The following is a 15804-nucleotide window of genomic DNA, read 5'->3' as shown; positions in this document are numbered from 1 at the left end:
TTGCTTGTTTTACTATTGTGCATTGTCATGATACTGTACATGACGTCCTCCGCCCTGATCGTTTCCGGCGTTCCGGTTTGGGGGTGTGACATTAGACTTCTGAGGGTGGTACAAAATCTCCCAATCATAATCCTATACCACATCCAACCCCCTCTATTTCCGCATATTCAAGTTCAATTGATCCATCAGGTACCTCAAGCTCTTGTGGTTTATGTAGATCGTACACCTAACCCCCATATAGATAGTGCCTCCAAATCTTGAGGGAAAAAACCATAGCCCTAACTCCAAATCATGCGTAGGGTAATTTGCCTCATGAGGCTTCGACTGCCTCGAAGCATAAGCAATCATATGACCCATCTACATAAGGACAACTCCCAAAACCAATATGTAAACATCATAATAAACAACAAAATCATCCATACCCTCGGGAAGGGTGAGAATTGGGACCTGACACAACCTTTTCCTCAGAGTCTCAAATGCCAACTGTTGATAGGGTCCCCACCGAAAAGTAAGATTCTTCTTTGTTAAGCGGGTCAATGGCACATCAATCTTGGAGAAATCTCGGCTAAATCTCCGGTAATATCCTGCATGAACCAGGAAAGTCCGAATCTCAAATGGGGTTCTCGGAACCTCTCACGACCTCGATCTTGGCCAGATCGACTAATATACCTCTCTGGTTGATGATGTGCCCCAAGAACTGCATCTCGTGCAATCAAAACTCACATTTGGAGAACTTAGAATACAACCACTCCCTCCTCAGGGTCTCCAATACCTCCCACAAATGATCATCGTGTTGCTCCTTGGTCTTGGAGTTGACTAGAATATCATCAATAAACATATTCATCAACCGATCCAACATCGGCATCAATACTCAATTCATGAGATCCATGAATCTTTTGGGGCGTTTATGAGCCCAAAAAGCATCATCACGAACTTGTAATGACCGTAACGAGGTCTGAAGTCTGTCTTCTATACATCCTCATTTATGACACTCATCTGATGGTATCCTAATTAAAAATCATTCTTGGAAAACCAAGATGCACCCTGAAGTTGTTCAAATAATTCGTCGATCCTCGGAAGTAGGTAGCAGTTCTTCACTGTTAACTTATTCAACTCCCGATAGTCAATACAAATCCAGTGTGAGCCATCGTTCTTTTTACGCATAGGATCGGTGCTCCCCAAGGTGAACTACTCGTATAAATAAATCCCTTGTGTAGCAACTCTTGAAGTTGCATAGACAACTCCTAGATCTCTAGTGGTGCAAAGCGATATGTTGCCTTGGTTATTGGGGTCACACTAGGAACTAAATCAATCTGAAACTCGACCTGCCTCTCGAGAGGCATTCCTAGAAAAATCCTCAGTAAACATATCAGGGAAATCTCAAATATTGGACACCTCACTCAACGTCATCGTGCCCCTAACCCAAGTATCCGCCACATAAGCCAGAAAACCAGAACAAACATGTCGAAGATATCTCATGGCCCTCACAGAAGAACAAAGAGTCGTTCCATGTGAAGCTCCCTCTCCATGAATAACCAATTCTCCCCCTCATGGGGTTCGAACTCTCACCAGTTAGCTCTAACAATCAATCATGTACCCATTGGGACCCAACTAGTCTATCCCGATAATAACCTTTGACTCTTGCAGAGGAATCGGAACCAAATCAATAGAGTACTTCTCACTGCACTGGTTTAGGACACACCTATGTTGAAATCTCAAAGAATAGGCGAAACGATAAATGGCAATATCGACCTCCAATGGATAAGCTAGAAGCCTAGGTGAATCACTAAAATTGTTGTTGAGCGAAAGAGACACAAAGGATCGGGTATCACCCAAATCAAACAAGGCATAATCAATCATACCACTGACTAAGAAAGCCTTCTACATGATCAGATATAATATAAGAATAAATACAAAAACCAATAAAGTTAAAATGAAATTACATATCGGTAACCACATGCAATGCTACTCGAGCCTCATCGGTAGTCAACTGAAATGTCCTGCTCTTCACCAGAGGTGTCACTACCTTGCCCTGGTGGCCATCAGTAATCCACAAGGTGACTGGTGCATGCGCTACCACTGCCCCTCTTGAAAACCTTGTACAATTGGCCTTTTTATGGCATGTATGGTTGCATAGAAAACAAATAAATGCACTCTGGGGGCAATCCCTGCTCATATGACCAGACTGACCGCATCTGTAACAAACCAAACCCACTGATCGCTATGCCCCACTGTGCTGCTTGTCGTACTTGTTGTAGAGACCTCCGCCCTTCTGGCCCCTAGAATGTGAATCGGAAGTCTTGGGTATCTTAGCCTGGTCCACGACAGTCTACACCTGCTCCAGATTGCGCCTCGTCCAAAGCTCTAGCTCAATCTCCCGCTCACGGGTCCTCTTAATCATATCATTCAGGGTCTTGCACTCCGAAAATCTCATAAACTCCCTAATGTCATCCTTCAACATATCATGATATATGGTCTTCTTCATTTCCTCATCTACGACGTACTACAAGACTAAAAGAGCCCTCTCCCGAAACTTGGCATGATCTCTGCCACAGCCTCAATAGTCTGCGAAGGTCCTGAAACTCCCTTGCCAACTACTGCACCTTGATCTATAGTGAAAACTCCCTCTGGAACCTTGTAAAAAAACTCCTCCCAAGTCATGGCTTCCACCGTTGTAGTCAGCATGACTCATCCGACCTCATCCCACTAATCACGTGCTCGATCCCTCAGCGGGCAGGATGCAAACCCTACTTTTGCCCTCTCCGGGAAAAAACTTGTCCGCATATCATTCTCCATGTCAGTGATCCAGCATCGTCTAGCGAAGGGGTCCTTAGACTCGAAGAACATTGGTGCTCCAAAAGCCTTGAATTACTGAAATGAGGGAGTTTGTGCGCTAAACTAGCCCACAACAATCTCAACTCGTAAGGCCCTATTCCATTCATCCATAAGCTCCATAATCCCCTCCTTGATGGTACCAAACTGTTGGATTAGGTGTCTAAGCTCATAACTATAATTGGTATGTACTTGACCCGATAGTAGCATGGTCCTTTTGGGTTACCTTCACCATAGCAATTTGATAGGATGAGTTTTGGAGTAACAGATTAATTAATGATTTATTAATATATTATAAGAATAATATTTTGATTGAGAAATCATATTATTTAATTATTTTTTATCAGAAAGTAATTTGGAATTAATTTAGTGATCAAAAGAGACTGATTAAAAGAATGGGGACTGATTATGTAAATCATTAATAGTTGTAGTTTGGGCTAATAGACCCTATTGATAAGTGGTGGGTGAAAATCTATGGGAAGCCCATAGAGTTTTCGTCCAAGGCCTATCATGTGGGGGTCTATGGAATGCTTAGGGCCTAAGCAAGGGAATTTGGGTGTCTAGTTGAAAACCCTAGCAACCTCAACTATAAAAGGAACCCCAAGGCTCCTGAAATCGGTCACTTGATTCCCTAGAAGAAAACCTGGCCAAATTCTCTAGCCTCCATCTCTCTCTCTCTCTCTCTCTCTCTCTTGTTCATCCATTGTTAAGTGGTATTTGTGACTCTATTAGAGGTGTGGCACTTGAGGCACGAGGCTCTTGAAGTTCAAGATCAAGCAATCAACAAGAAAGGTATTCTTCTAAACCCGAATATGATTAGATTTCGGTTTTCATGTATGCTAAATTAGGGTTCTTGCTTTGGAAAATTAATTTGCATGTATAACTTGAGAAAACCCTAGATCCAAAGCAATTAGGGTTGTATGTGCACGATAGGAATGTTGTAATGCTCAAAATCCATCAGTGGTATCAGAGCTTAGGGTGCTTTTCTGCTATATTTGATGCTATTGTGTTTTTCGAAAGCAAAAACAAAATCATTTTTGTTCACTGCCTGATGAACTCGACGAGTCCAAAGATGGGCTCGACGAGTTGGACCAACTTGACGACTCCATGCCCTGACTCGACGAGTTGGTTCGTCAGTTGGCAGATTTTTCGGATTTCAAGCCTAAATTAGATAAGGATCATTACCTTAAATTGTTTTAAATGTTTAAAAATGAATTTTATATTATGGTAATTAATATCCTCTTCTAACTGAACGAGAATGGTCAAATTTTAAGATAATATTCAAATTATGTGATATGTTTAATTATTTAAAATTTGATCTAAAGTTTCAAAAGTTGCCCTTAAGTTTTGGAATTTAAAACTTGATTAAAAGTTTTAATTTGGAAATATTAAAATCTAAAACCCTAGTGTTTTAAAAGTTTAAAATACAGCCCATATACTATTATAACATTAAAAGATATATATATATATATATATATATATATATATATATATATATATATATGTATAAGATGAGTCTGTCTTACCGTTAATCGGCCTCATTCACGAAGCTGGTCTATAAGGGGTGTAGGGGTGTTTAAGGAAGCGACCTGTAAAATAATGGCCATTGGGTATCCACTCTTAACGACGGAACTCTTGATTAGTAGAGGGTCGTTATCCGAACGAGTGGGATAAGACATTAATTGCTTATTAATAAGTATAATGAATATGATAAAGTAACTAAATGCTTTTATAAATTCGCAATCTTAGTTACTTTAGGAAAAATATGGAAATGATGTTATTCCATGAAATTGCACTTTGCACCTTGCCAAGTCGTTAGTGGAGCGTGTGCGGTTAGCCGACACACTAACTTGGACTAAAAAGGATGGCAAAGGGTAGCTCGAGAATTACCATAGATCAATGGAGCGTGTGTGGTTAACCGGCACATTGATTAGGTGGTAAATGACATTGAGAGTGTCAAGATAATTTGCATGGTTAGTCACACCTTGTTTGTGATCATCGGTATCCCAGTCACAAACTTGAAGGGAATAACCGAGATTAAACATGCCATTGACAAGTTCAATAAATCTCAAAAGAATCTAGGAATTTCATTTCATTTAAAACCTTGTTCTTCATTTCGTTTTTCATGGTGGAATTGTAAATCGTCATTTACCTACCTTCAAATAATTTGAAATTAGATTATGGCATCCCTCTTCCGAATTGTAAATTATTGTGTTGCGTCCTAGCCTTAATATTTCATTTGGGTGTTATATTAAGGATTCTTTATATAATCAAAAATTTGTTCCTTTTTCTTTTTCAGATGTCTGGCTCAAACAACGCTTCTGGCTCGAACTCCAATTCCTCAAGCTCTTTTTCTCTATTAAACATTTGTGGCAGGGTCACCTTTGATGGATCCAATTTCAATGATTGGATTCAGAACATTCGTATGGCCTTGTGATACGAGGAGAAAGAATGTGTCCTCGACAAAGAACTCAAAGAGATAGATGAAACCAATGATTTTGCTAAACAAATAGTTGAGTATAGTGCTCATGAAAAAAGACGACATAGGTGTTGTGTATCATGGTAGCCACTTTGACTCCTGAGCTGCAGCGGTTCTACGAGGACTATTGGCCTTATGACATGTGCCAAGATTTGATGGAAAAGTACCATCAAAGTGTGCATCAGGAAAGGTACGAGATTGTCGCCTCGCTGATAACAACCAAGATGAAAGATGGAGAGTCCATCACGAGCCACTTGCAAAGGATGCAACGGTATGTGGATCGGTTGCTTAAGTTAAATGTCAACTTTGACAAAGAGTTGGCGATTGATATTATTCTTCACTCTTTACCTCCTTGTTATGATCAGTTCAACATGACTTATCATATAAATAAGGAGGAAGTCACCTCAAGCAAACTTCAAGGTTTGTTGAGAGCTGCTGAAAGTGGACTTAAAGGCAAAGTTGTCGAGTCCACCCCTACTGTTGTTGCCCCTGTCCTTGCTATAGGACATGGAAAATGGAAGAAGAGGAAAGCTCCCTCTAAGCACCACAAAGGAAAGTCCCATGTTGGATCCTCTTTAAATGGATCCAAAGGTAAAGTCGGTTATGCTACTCCCTCATTCGAGTTAAATGATTATTGCTACTCATCAGAGATGACGAGGAATATTATTTCTTTTCATGGTTTATACAGAGAAGGTTTTAGATTTTCATTTAATGGGCTATAATTGAAGATACCATTGTTTCTGATACAGAAGTTCCTATAAAAATGGGAAATGCCCTACATTTGAGTGCGGCTTGAATTGTTGATTTATGTAATTGGAAGTAACCAAATTGGTTTACGGCGAAACCTAGAAATCGATCATTGATCCAATTTGAGTACCTCTACATGATAGACCTCAACAGAAAACTGAAGAGTAACGACTGAGAACGGGAATGGAACTCTATGAGATCAAATCTCCCATTGTTCCTCAGTAGCTCAGTCGTAGAGCGGTCGGTTGTTAACCGAATGGTCGTAGGTTCAAATCCTACTTGAGAAGATTTGAAGATCACCGTCAACACCTCAGTGTAGGCCCAGGATACTCCTTTGATCCATAGCCCTGGGGCTATTTACAACTATCCAATTAATAATTCTCATATGTACTAATACTAGCAGTGCATCAAATATGCAGTCATCGATTCTCCCGAGAGGCTACAATTGCCGCGAGCAAACATAGTAATGATGAGGAACACTTTTTTGTTATGCTACTAATATTTGTACTTGCTCTGCTATTCTTCCCCATCCTGGCTGAGGAAGAGTTACGAGCATGGTTTATACGATACATCCATTGTGGAAATAGGCCAACATTTTTATTGGAAAATCGGGGGTTTCAAAGTCCACGTCCAACTAGTTATTACTTCTTGGGTTGTAATTGCTATCTTATTAGCTTTAGCCACTCTAGCCGTTCGGAACCCACAAACCATTCCGAACAGTGGTCATAATTTCTTCGAATATGTCCTTGAATTTATTCGAGATGTGAGTAAAACTCAAATTAGAGAAGAATATGTTCCTTGGGTTCCTTTTATTGGAACTATGTTTCTATTTATTTATTTTTCTAATTGGTCAGGTGCCCTTTTACCTTGGAAAATCATACAATTACCTCATGGGGAGTTAGCCGCCCCCATGGATGATATAAATACTACTGTTGTTTTGGCATTACTCACATTAGTGGCATGTTTCTATGCGGGTCTTAGAAAAAAAGGATTAGCTTATTTCGGTAAATATATTCAGCCAACTCCAATTCTTTTACCTATTAAAATCTAAGAAGATTTCACAAAGCCCCTATCACTTTGTTTTCGACTTTTTGGAAATATATTAGTCGATGAATTAGTAGTTGTTGTTCTTGTTTCTTTAGTACCTTCAGTGGTTCCTATCCCTTTCATGTTCCTTGGGTTATTTACAAGTGGTATTCAAGCTCTTATTTTTGCAACTATAGTTGCGGCTTATATAGGGATAGGAAGAAGCCCTATCAAATAGAGAATTTTTCTTTTGACCATATTTCGATTGTTAATACGATATATATGGACTGCTACTCCAAGGAGTATTACACCCTTGATCGTGAAATATCGATTGCTTGTTGAACCCTGTGAATTGTATGAAAGTAGGATACTCCAAATTCGGGAGTCAAAAAGTTTTATAAAACGTTCTTGAAATTGGTTCTATTAATGCTTTTTATAATGGTACTTTATATTTTGAAGCATTGCCATGTAATGGTGTATATGAAACGGTGATGGTTGTAGAAAACTTAGCAAATCGATTCGTCTAATGGTTTAGACAAGGAATGCTTGTGGCATTGTCGTCTTGGACATGTCAACAAGAAGCACATAGGCCAACTCCAAAAGGATGGAGTCTTGGAGTTATTTGACCTAAAGTCATATGACACGTGCGAATCTTTTTCCTTGGGAAGATGACTAAATCACCTTTCACTGGTACTTGTGAAAGAGGTGAGGGATTGTTGGATCTCATACACACAGCTATGTGTGGGCCCTTCAGATCCACCACATGGGATGCTAACCGCTTCTATGTGACTTTTACCGGCGATTATAGCAAATATGGGTATATCTACTTAACCAAGAACAAGTCGGAAACCTTTGTAAAGTTCAAAGAGTTTAAACAAGAAGTGGAGAATCAATCGGACCGAAAGATAAAGATGCTTAGATCCGATAGGGGTGGTGAGTATCTTAGTATCGAGTTCCACAACTATCTTAAGGAATGTGAATTGTTTCACAATTAACGCCACCTAGGACACCGCGGCTCAATGGTGTGGCTAAGAGGCGCAATCAAACCTTTTTGGACATGGTTCGTTCCATGATGAGTCGAGCTTCATTACTTATCTCATTTTGGGTGGTATGCCTTAGAGACTGCCACCCATATCCTTAATATAGTCCCAACTAAGAAGGTTGCCAAAACACCTCACGAGATGTGGACAGGGAAGGTTCCCTCGTTGGCGCATATCAAGGTTTGGGGTTGCGAGGCTTTCTTAAGACGGGAGACTTACGACAAGCATGAATCTCATAGTCAGCGGTGTATTTACATCGGCTACCTACAGAAGTCTTTTGTATATCTTTTCTACAGACCTAGTAACAACGTGGTCTTGGTAGCAAGGAGAGGGGTTTTTCGCGAAAGATAACTCATATGACAAAAGGATAGTGGGAGGGAAACTGATATTGAAGAGCTTCAAGAATCAAGCGGTGAAGGATACTCTAACACTAATACTCAACCTGAGGAAGAGATTCCTGTTGAACCAGTTGACGAGTCCTTACCTCTAAGACGTTCCGTTAGAGTTAGTGTTCCACCTGTGTTGTATGGTTTCCATATAGCTTCTAAAGGTGATACGTTTATCAGTGATAGTACACTGATAAATTTGGATGAACCTAACAACTACAAGGAAGCCATGGCAGGCCCCGATTCTGCAAAATGGAAAGAGGCAATGGACAACGAGATTCAGTCCATGTATGACAATCAAGTTTGGAACTTGGTTGACAACGTACCGGGTCGTAAGACGGTCGGGTGCCAATGGATATTCAAGAAGAAGACCGACATGGATGGGAAGGTGCATACATTCAAGGCACGACTAGTTGCGAAGGGCTTTACTCAAACCTCGGGGGTTAGCTATGATGAGACCTTCTCACCAATAGCCAAGATCAAGTCTATTAGGGTTATGTTAGCTATCACTACATTTCATGATGATGAAATTTAGCAGATGGATGTCAAAACCGCTTTCCTTAGTGGGAAGCTGGCTAAAGATGTTTACATGTGTCAGCCAGAGGGTTTTCTGGATGCTAAATATCCTAATAGAGTGTGCAAGCTTTAGAAATCCATCTATGGATTAAAGCAAGCGTCTCACAAATGGAATCTTTGTTTCGATGAGAAATTCAAAGAGTTTGGGTTTTCGAGAAGCGAGGATGAGTCTTGTGTGTATGTCAAGGCTAGTGGGAGTATAGTTAGCTTTCTAGGTTTGTATGTTTATGACATACTGCTCATAGGAAATGACATCCCGACCTTACAGGAGGTTAAGTCCTGGGTTGGGAAGTGTTTCACTATCAAGGATCTAGGAGAAGCTGCTTATATTTTGGGGATAAGGATTTTGAGAAATAAAAGTAGGAGACTAATAGGACATGGTTAAAGTACTAACTTGGACAAGGTGCTGAAACATTTTAGCATGGAGAATTCCAAAAAAGGGGGAACTGCCAATCCAAAGCAATACCAGGCTGTGTAAGACTCAGAGTCCGAGTACCGATGTCGGCATAGAGGAAATGAGTTGAGTTCCATATGCTTCCGCCGTTGGCTCAATCATGTATGCTATGACATGTACTCGCCATGATGTGGCTTTTGCATTGAGCATGGTTAGATGATATCAAGGGAACCCGGGTAGAGCTCATTGTACTACAGTTAAGAACATTCTTATGTACCTACAAAGGACTAAGGACTGGGTCCTTACACTTGGTGGGAGTGATGAATTGAGAGTGATAGGGTACAGTGATACCAACTTTCAAACCGACAGAGATAATTTATGCTCTTAGTCGGGCTGGGTATTTACCCTAAATGGAGGAGTACTTACTTGGAAAATTTCCATGAACGAGACCTTGGCTGACTCAACGTGCGAATCAGAGTACATAGCAGCGAGCGAAGCATCGAAGGGGGCAACATGGTTGAAGAACTTCATTAGAGACCGTGGAGTTGTACCAGCCATAAAGGAGCCTATGGAGATTTTCTGTGATGACGAAGGAGCGGTTGCCTTAACTAAGGAACCAAGGGATCATGGTAGATCCAGACACATCGACAGAAAATACCACTTCATCAGACATTGGGTAGAAGAAGGACTCCTCGTAGTCAAGAGGGTTCGTAAGAGGAGAACCCAGCAAATCCTCTCACAAAGGGTTTAAGTAGGGTTAAGCCCTTACAACATGCGAGGAACATTGGTATGAAGGATGATATTTGTTTTAGTGATTAGATAGATGTTTAGGAACTTGAAATAAATAAATGTAATTGACATTGATAATTAAATAATGGAGATTTATTTATAAGTAAAGTTTACTATCTTGTGTCAATTGTTTACTATTTTTTTCATTTTGCATGTTTTACTTCCAGAATAATTATATTGTTCAAATTATCCACAGTTAATCATGCTTTGGGAGTAATTTATAAGGTTAGACTGTCATGAATTGGTTTGTAGAAGGCCTAAGTGCTTAGAAATAGTAAACGCTTGCTACAGTGTTCATGAGTACTTCTGAAATAAGATTTGAGTATTGGATTAGACCCACACTCATTTGAATCACTTCATGGAATTTATCAAGAGTGATTGTAAGACAATAAGATCGTATAATCTTTAAACCGAGATATATGAGTTGTTGTTTACAAGTCGGTTGTGCATTGATAATGCATAAATGCAGTTACTTAATGTTATAAAATGTGTTGTTATGTACGATTTGATGAGTAAATAGTACAAGCATATAAGTCAAAGTTTATATATTCCTTTTATTTTAGGAGGGTAAAAGCGATATATCGGGCCCCTCAATGATTTGTATTGACTTATGTGCCAGGCCCGGTCAGGACTCCATTGATGTGTTCAATTAAGTTCTATGTCAAACAAATCAGAAGTCGCGAAACAAATTGTTGGACACTGAGAATGATTATGTTCCATGTATTTGTCCACACGATATCTTGAGTAACGGAGGATTATATGATCCCTTATCTAAAGGATGCGTCATTGACTAGGACAAAGTTCGACAACAACTTTTGAGAGCTACGATTGTTAATCGGATTTTGAAGTCATACTTGCAGTTATAGTTATTAGACTTATCCAAGTGGGAGACAGTTAGATTGGGTGTCTAATCCCATAACTATAATTGATATGTACTTGACTCGATAGTAGCATGGTATTTTTAGGTTGCCTTCACCATAGCAAGTTGATAGGATGAGTTTTGGAGTAAGAGACTAATTAATGATTTATTAATATATTATAAGAATAATATATTAATTGAGAAATCATATTATTTAATTAGTATTGATTAAAAAATAATCTGGAATTAATTTAGTGATCAAAAGACACTGATTCAAAGAACGGGGACTGATTATGTAAATTAGTAATAGTTGTAGTTTGGGCTAATGGACCCTATTGATAAGGGGTGGACGAAAATCTATGGGAAGCCCATAGAGTTTTCATCCAAGGCCTATCATGTGGGAGTTTGTGCATTACTTAGGGCCTAAGCAAGGGAATTAGGGTTTCCTATTGAAAACCCTAACAGCCTCAACTATAAAAGGAACCCCAAGGCTCTTGAAATCGGCCACTTGATTCCCTAGAAGAAACCCTGGCTGAATTCTCTAGCCTCCATGTCTCTCTCTCTCTCTCTCTCTCTCTCTCTCTCTCTCTCTCTCTCTCTCTCTCTCTCTCTCTCTCTCTCTCTCTCTCTCTCTCTTGCTCATCCATTTTTAAGTGGTGTTTGTGACCCCCTTAGAGGTAAAGAACTTAAGGCACTAAGCTCTTGAAGATTAAGATCAAGCAATCAACAAGAAAGGTATTCTTCTAAACCCTAATACGGTTAGATTTTAGTTTTCATGTATGCTAGATTAGGGTTCTTGCTTTGGAAAATTAATTTGCATGTATAACTTGAGAAAAACATAGATCCAAAGCAATTAGGGTTGTATGTGCACCATAGGAATGTTGTAATGCTCAAAACCCATCACAAACATCAGAGGATTAGCATCCACGATACCGCAAGTGACATTGACCGCAATGAACTCGCATAGCCTCTCATAAATCAGTTTTGTTCCCGAGCCAGAACCAGAACCAGAACCAGAGCCAGAACCTCATCCTCGAGTGATCACCACCATACTCAAACTGAAATACCAACATATAAATGATCAACATAAAACTCGAGGGAACTCCCACTGTACAGCTCTCCATAGAATCCTTATGTTCGTCCTTTTATCGAGTATGAATATTGTGCTTCCAGTAGTACGGGCCCAATACTAACTTCCACACCTATTTATACCCTCCTTAAGAGTTGTCCTGATTCCTATAAGTCACCATAATAAATCTGTATACCAATCATATGCAATTCATCATACAAAATTTGCTATGGTATGACCTAGGCTCTCCAATGAATTCTTAATCTGACCGCCTCTACCATATAAAGAATCTCAATCAACAATATCGGTTGCATTATGCATGCAAGTAATATACACAAGGGCATCACATAGATTTTCTAATGATGAGTCTACCCTAAGCCCACAACCAAAAAAGGAATGAGAAATGAGGCTTAATTGATCATTCTAGGTGTTGAATCATGAAAGTGACCCTCTTGAACTAAGCTATCGCAACCATCTCTCTACCGCAACCACATCAGCACCCGGAGTCAGCTACCGCAGTCATTAGCTAGATTCTTTTGTTTGTCTTTTATGTAATACACTCTATTATCATGTATGCCTTATATGGTTGCTTATAGAGTTGTAATCTAGTGTAGTTCTATGTCTCTATAAATAGAGACGTATTCTTCTGTAATGCTTACCTCTCCTGTTCACTGATAACTTATGCATTTCATCTTAATACAAATTCTAAATTTATCATTCTATCACTCTTCACTCTCCACTTCTTACTCAAACATATCATATTATAATCTCCCTTCAGAGCAAGTCCTTGTGACTTATTCACTAAGTTTGATCTCACTTACTAACTTTGGTTTGAATGCATTCCAAGTTATGAATCAACTTACGTGTATTCTTGATATAACAATTGCTGTCATTTACATTACCTTACTTTTACCATCTAACTTACTAACTTCTAACAATTAATATTATTGTTGAGCTAACAGATCCTTCGAGATTAACTATTCCACTATATACTTGTTCTAGCAATTTTGTTCAAGTGTTTCTCAAAGTTTTTCTCTCAACAATTGGTATCAGAGCCAGAGTGGTTGCTTTTTGAAAATCGGAACTCTGATTTTTCAAAGAGCCCTATATACCACTGTAGCTTATCTCTAAACAAAAATTTCAAATGGCACAGTCATTATCACTGAATGTTTCCAACAGTGTTGGTGGTTCCAATCGAGCCCCAATACTGGTTGCAAATGAGTATCACCACTGGTCTTAAAGGATGGAGCGGTATCTCAGACAACTTGGTAGAGATGTCTAGATATCTATAGAAGAAGGACCCCACGTTCCAGTCCTTACCCCTGTTCAAACTGATGGAGCCACATCAAGTCTTGGAGGAGGTCAACTAGCTTTGAATCGTCCCACAAAAGATGATCTAGACAAAATGGAAAGTGATGTTATTGCCTTTTATGAAATCTCTTGTGGAATTGCTCCTGACAACTTTGACATCATCATAAATTGAAAATCAGAAAAGGAGATTTGGGATGTCCTCAAAAACTTGTACGAAGGTTCAGAGCAGGCTCAAGACAAGAAGCTCACTACAGGACTCAACGAATTCAATAACTTCAAAGCCCACTCCGGAGAAAGTTTGGAAGACTCTTTTAAAAGGTTCACCTTGATTGTCACAAAACTGTCCAATGCGGGTACCATCCGCAGCAATCATGAAACAAATCTGCAGTTTCTTAATGGCTTAGGAAGATACTGGACAACAGCCAAAATGATTGTACAAGGTGACAGGAAGATTCACTCCTTATCTCTCTACAAGCTTTATGGAGAATTGCAAGCTCAAGAGTCCACTATACTCAAGGACTGCTCAGACTTCGGAGGACCACTCGCATTAGTAGCCCAATCACCTCACACTCAAACCTATCCCACCTCGTATGACTCTCCATCGCAGTCATATGAAGCTGACTCATAATATGACGATGAAAAAGAGTTTCAGAATGCCATTGCTCTTATCAGTCATAAATTCAATCGCTTACCACCTTCATTTCGCAAAAACCAACAATTCAATCGACCACCTTTCAACCGTAACTTTCAAAACAATCACTTTTGTCCCACCAAGAACCCTCTCCCTCCACCGCAGTCTCAGCAGACTCAGTCCAAATAAGTACCACCACAGTCCCAATCAACTGACTCCGGTACCCCTATAGAAGACAACAGTGATGTCATAATATGTCACAAATGCAATAAGGAAAACCATTTTGCCAAAGATTGCAAGGCAAACGTAGTAAAAGATAGAGCCTTCTATCTTCGAATGGCTCAAGAACTGGAAGATAAAGAAAAAGGAAAGGCCTACGTTGCTCAAGTGAAGAGGAATCATCAAGTGTGGTCATCAGGAGACGAAGATGAAGATATCCTTAGCAAAGGGAAAGGCAAGATCTATATGGTGGCAACTGCTGATGAAGATGACTCAACCAATCTAAAGAAGAACCATTGCTATATGGCTAAATATGGAACTCTCAGCATTGTGGAACAGGTAAAACTCATGATTCAAACTTTAAATTACAACATGCATGATTGTCAACCTTTCATAGACACTCTCAATGACACTTGTGTTGCCGTCCTTACAGACTACAATAAAGCCCTAGATGAGAAGAACATCGCTTTGCAGGAGATGTTCCATGTTAGAGGACGTTTGGACAATAAGAGACTCAAACTGGCAATGTTAGAGAAGGAATTAATGTTAGAAAAAGATGCTAGAATGCTTGGTGAAACTCAATTAGAAATAGCCTTAAATCAAAGAGATCTAGCACAAAATGAAATTCTACGTTTAAATCTTTTAATTAAAAAGTTGTTTAATGAAACTGAGGCCATTGAGAATCTTGTTAATAATGGGAATGTTGATAACACTTTTAACTGGGGTTGGTCCAATGGTTACCCAAACGCGACGGACTCATCACCTCGGTTCACACCGGAACATCCCTATGTCCCACCAGACCGCAACTTCTTATTTTCAGTCAATGACAAAACATTTCCTGAGGATATCCAAGCCCACTTTGGAAAACTGAATGATCTAAGTAATAATTGTGTTATAGAAGAGATTCTCCCTGAATCTTCTACTCATGTCAACAACACAGATTCTCAGACATCATTCGTAGTTGATGAGGAAATTGTTATTGAAAGTCCTGAAGTCTCTTTACACTTCCCATCCTTACAGTCTGACCGCAGTATCTCTGACTGCAGTCACATACCGCAATTTGTCCCATTACCTAATATCAATTGTCCCAAAGAAGTATTCACCAAGACTTACTTTGCGGTAGTCCAAAGCACTACTCCACTGATCGAAGTCAAGAGTTCTGTGACCATTGAGCCAATTAATCATGAATTACCAATTGGAAATTTTGAATTTGGTCAATGTTCTCAAAGTCCTAACTTCTCAAGTTCGGATGAATCGAGTCACTATTTTTCAAAATCCTCTAAAGATTCTAGGAAACCGCAATTAAATATCACTAACTGCGGTTCTCCTAAGACCGAAGCAAAAAGAGTTTTTAAAGAAGAATTTTGCTCTCGTGGCAAGCAACGAGAAATTTGCTTAAAAGTTAAGAAATCTGTGAAATGTCCTAAATCAAAAAGTCCTGAGAAG

General features: G+C 39.5%; 1 non-coding gene and 1 pseudogene across 1 annotated transcript; both read left to right on the top strand.

Moving 5' to 3' along the window:
• The first annotated feature begins 5391 nt into the window (after nt 1–5391).
• LOC111885694 (ATP synthase subunit a, chloroplastic-like) lies at nt 5392–7322 on the top strand (annotated as a pseudogene).
• On the top strand, nt 6274–6345 carry TRNAN-GUU (transfer RNA asparagine (anticodon GUU)). The gene has a single exon. It is a non-coding gene; the product is annotated as a tRNA-Asn (tRNA).
• Nucleotides 7323–15804: the final 8482 nt, after the last annotated feature.

This window comes from Lactuca sativa, chromosome 3, assembly GCF_002870075.4.
Source record: "Lactuca sativa cultivar Salinas chromosome 3, Lsat_Salinas_v11, whole genome shotgun sequence".
NCBI lineage: Eukaryota > Viridiplantae > Streptophyta > Magnoliopsida > Asterales > Asteraceae > Lactuca > Lactuca sativa.
This window is presented reverse-complemented; position numbering and strand designations above follow the sequence as displayed.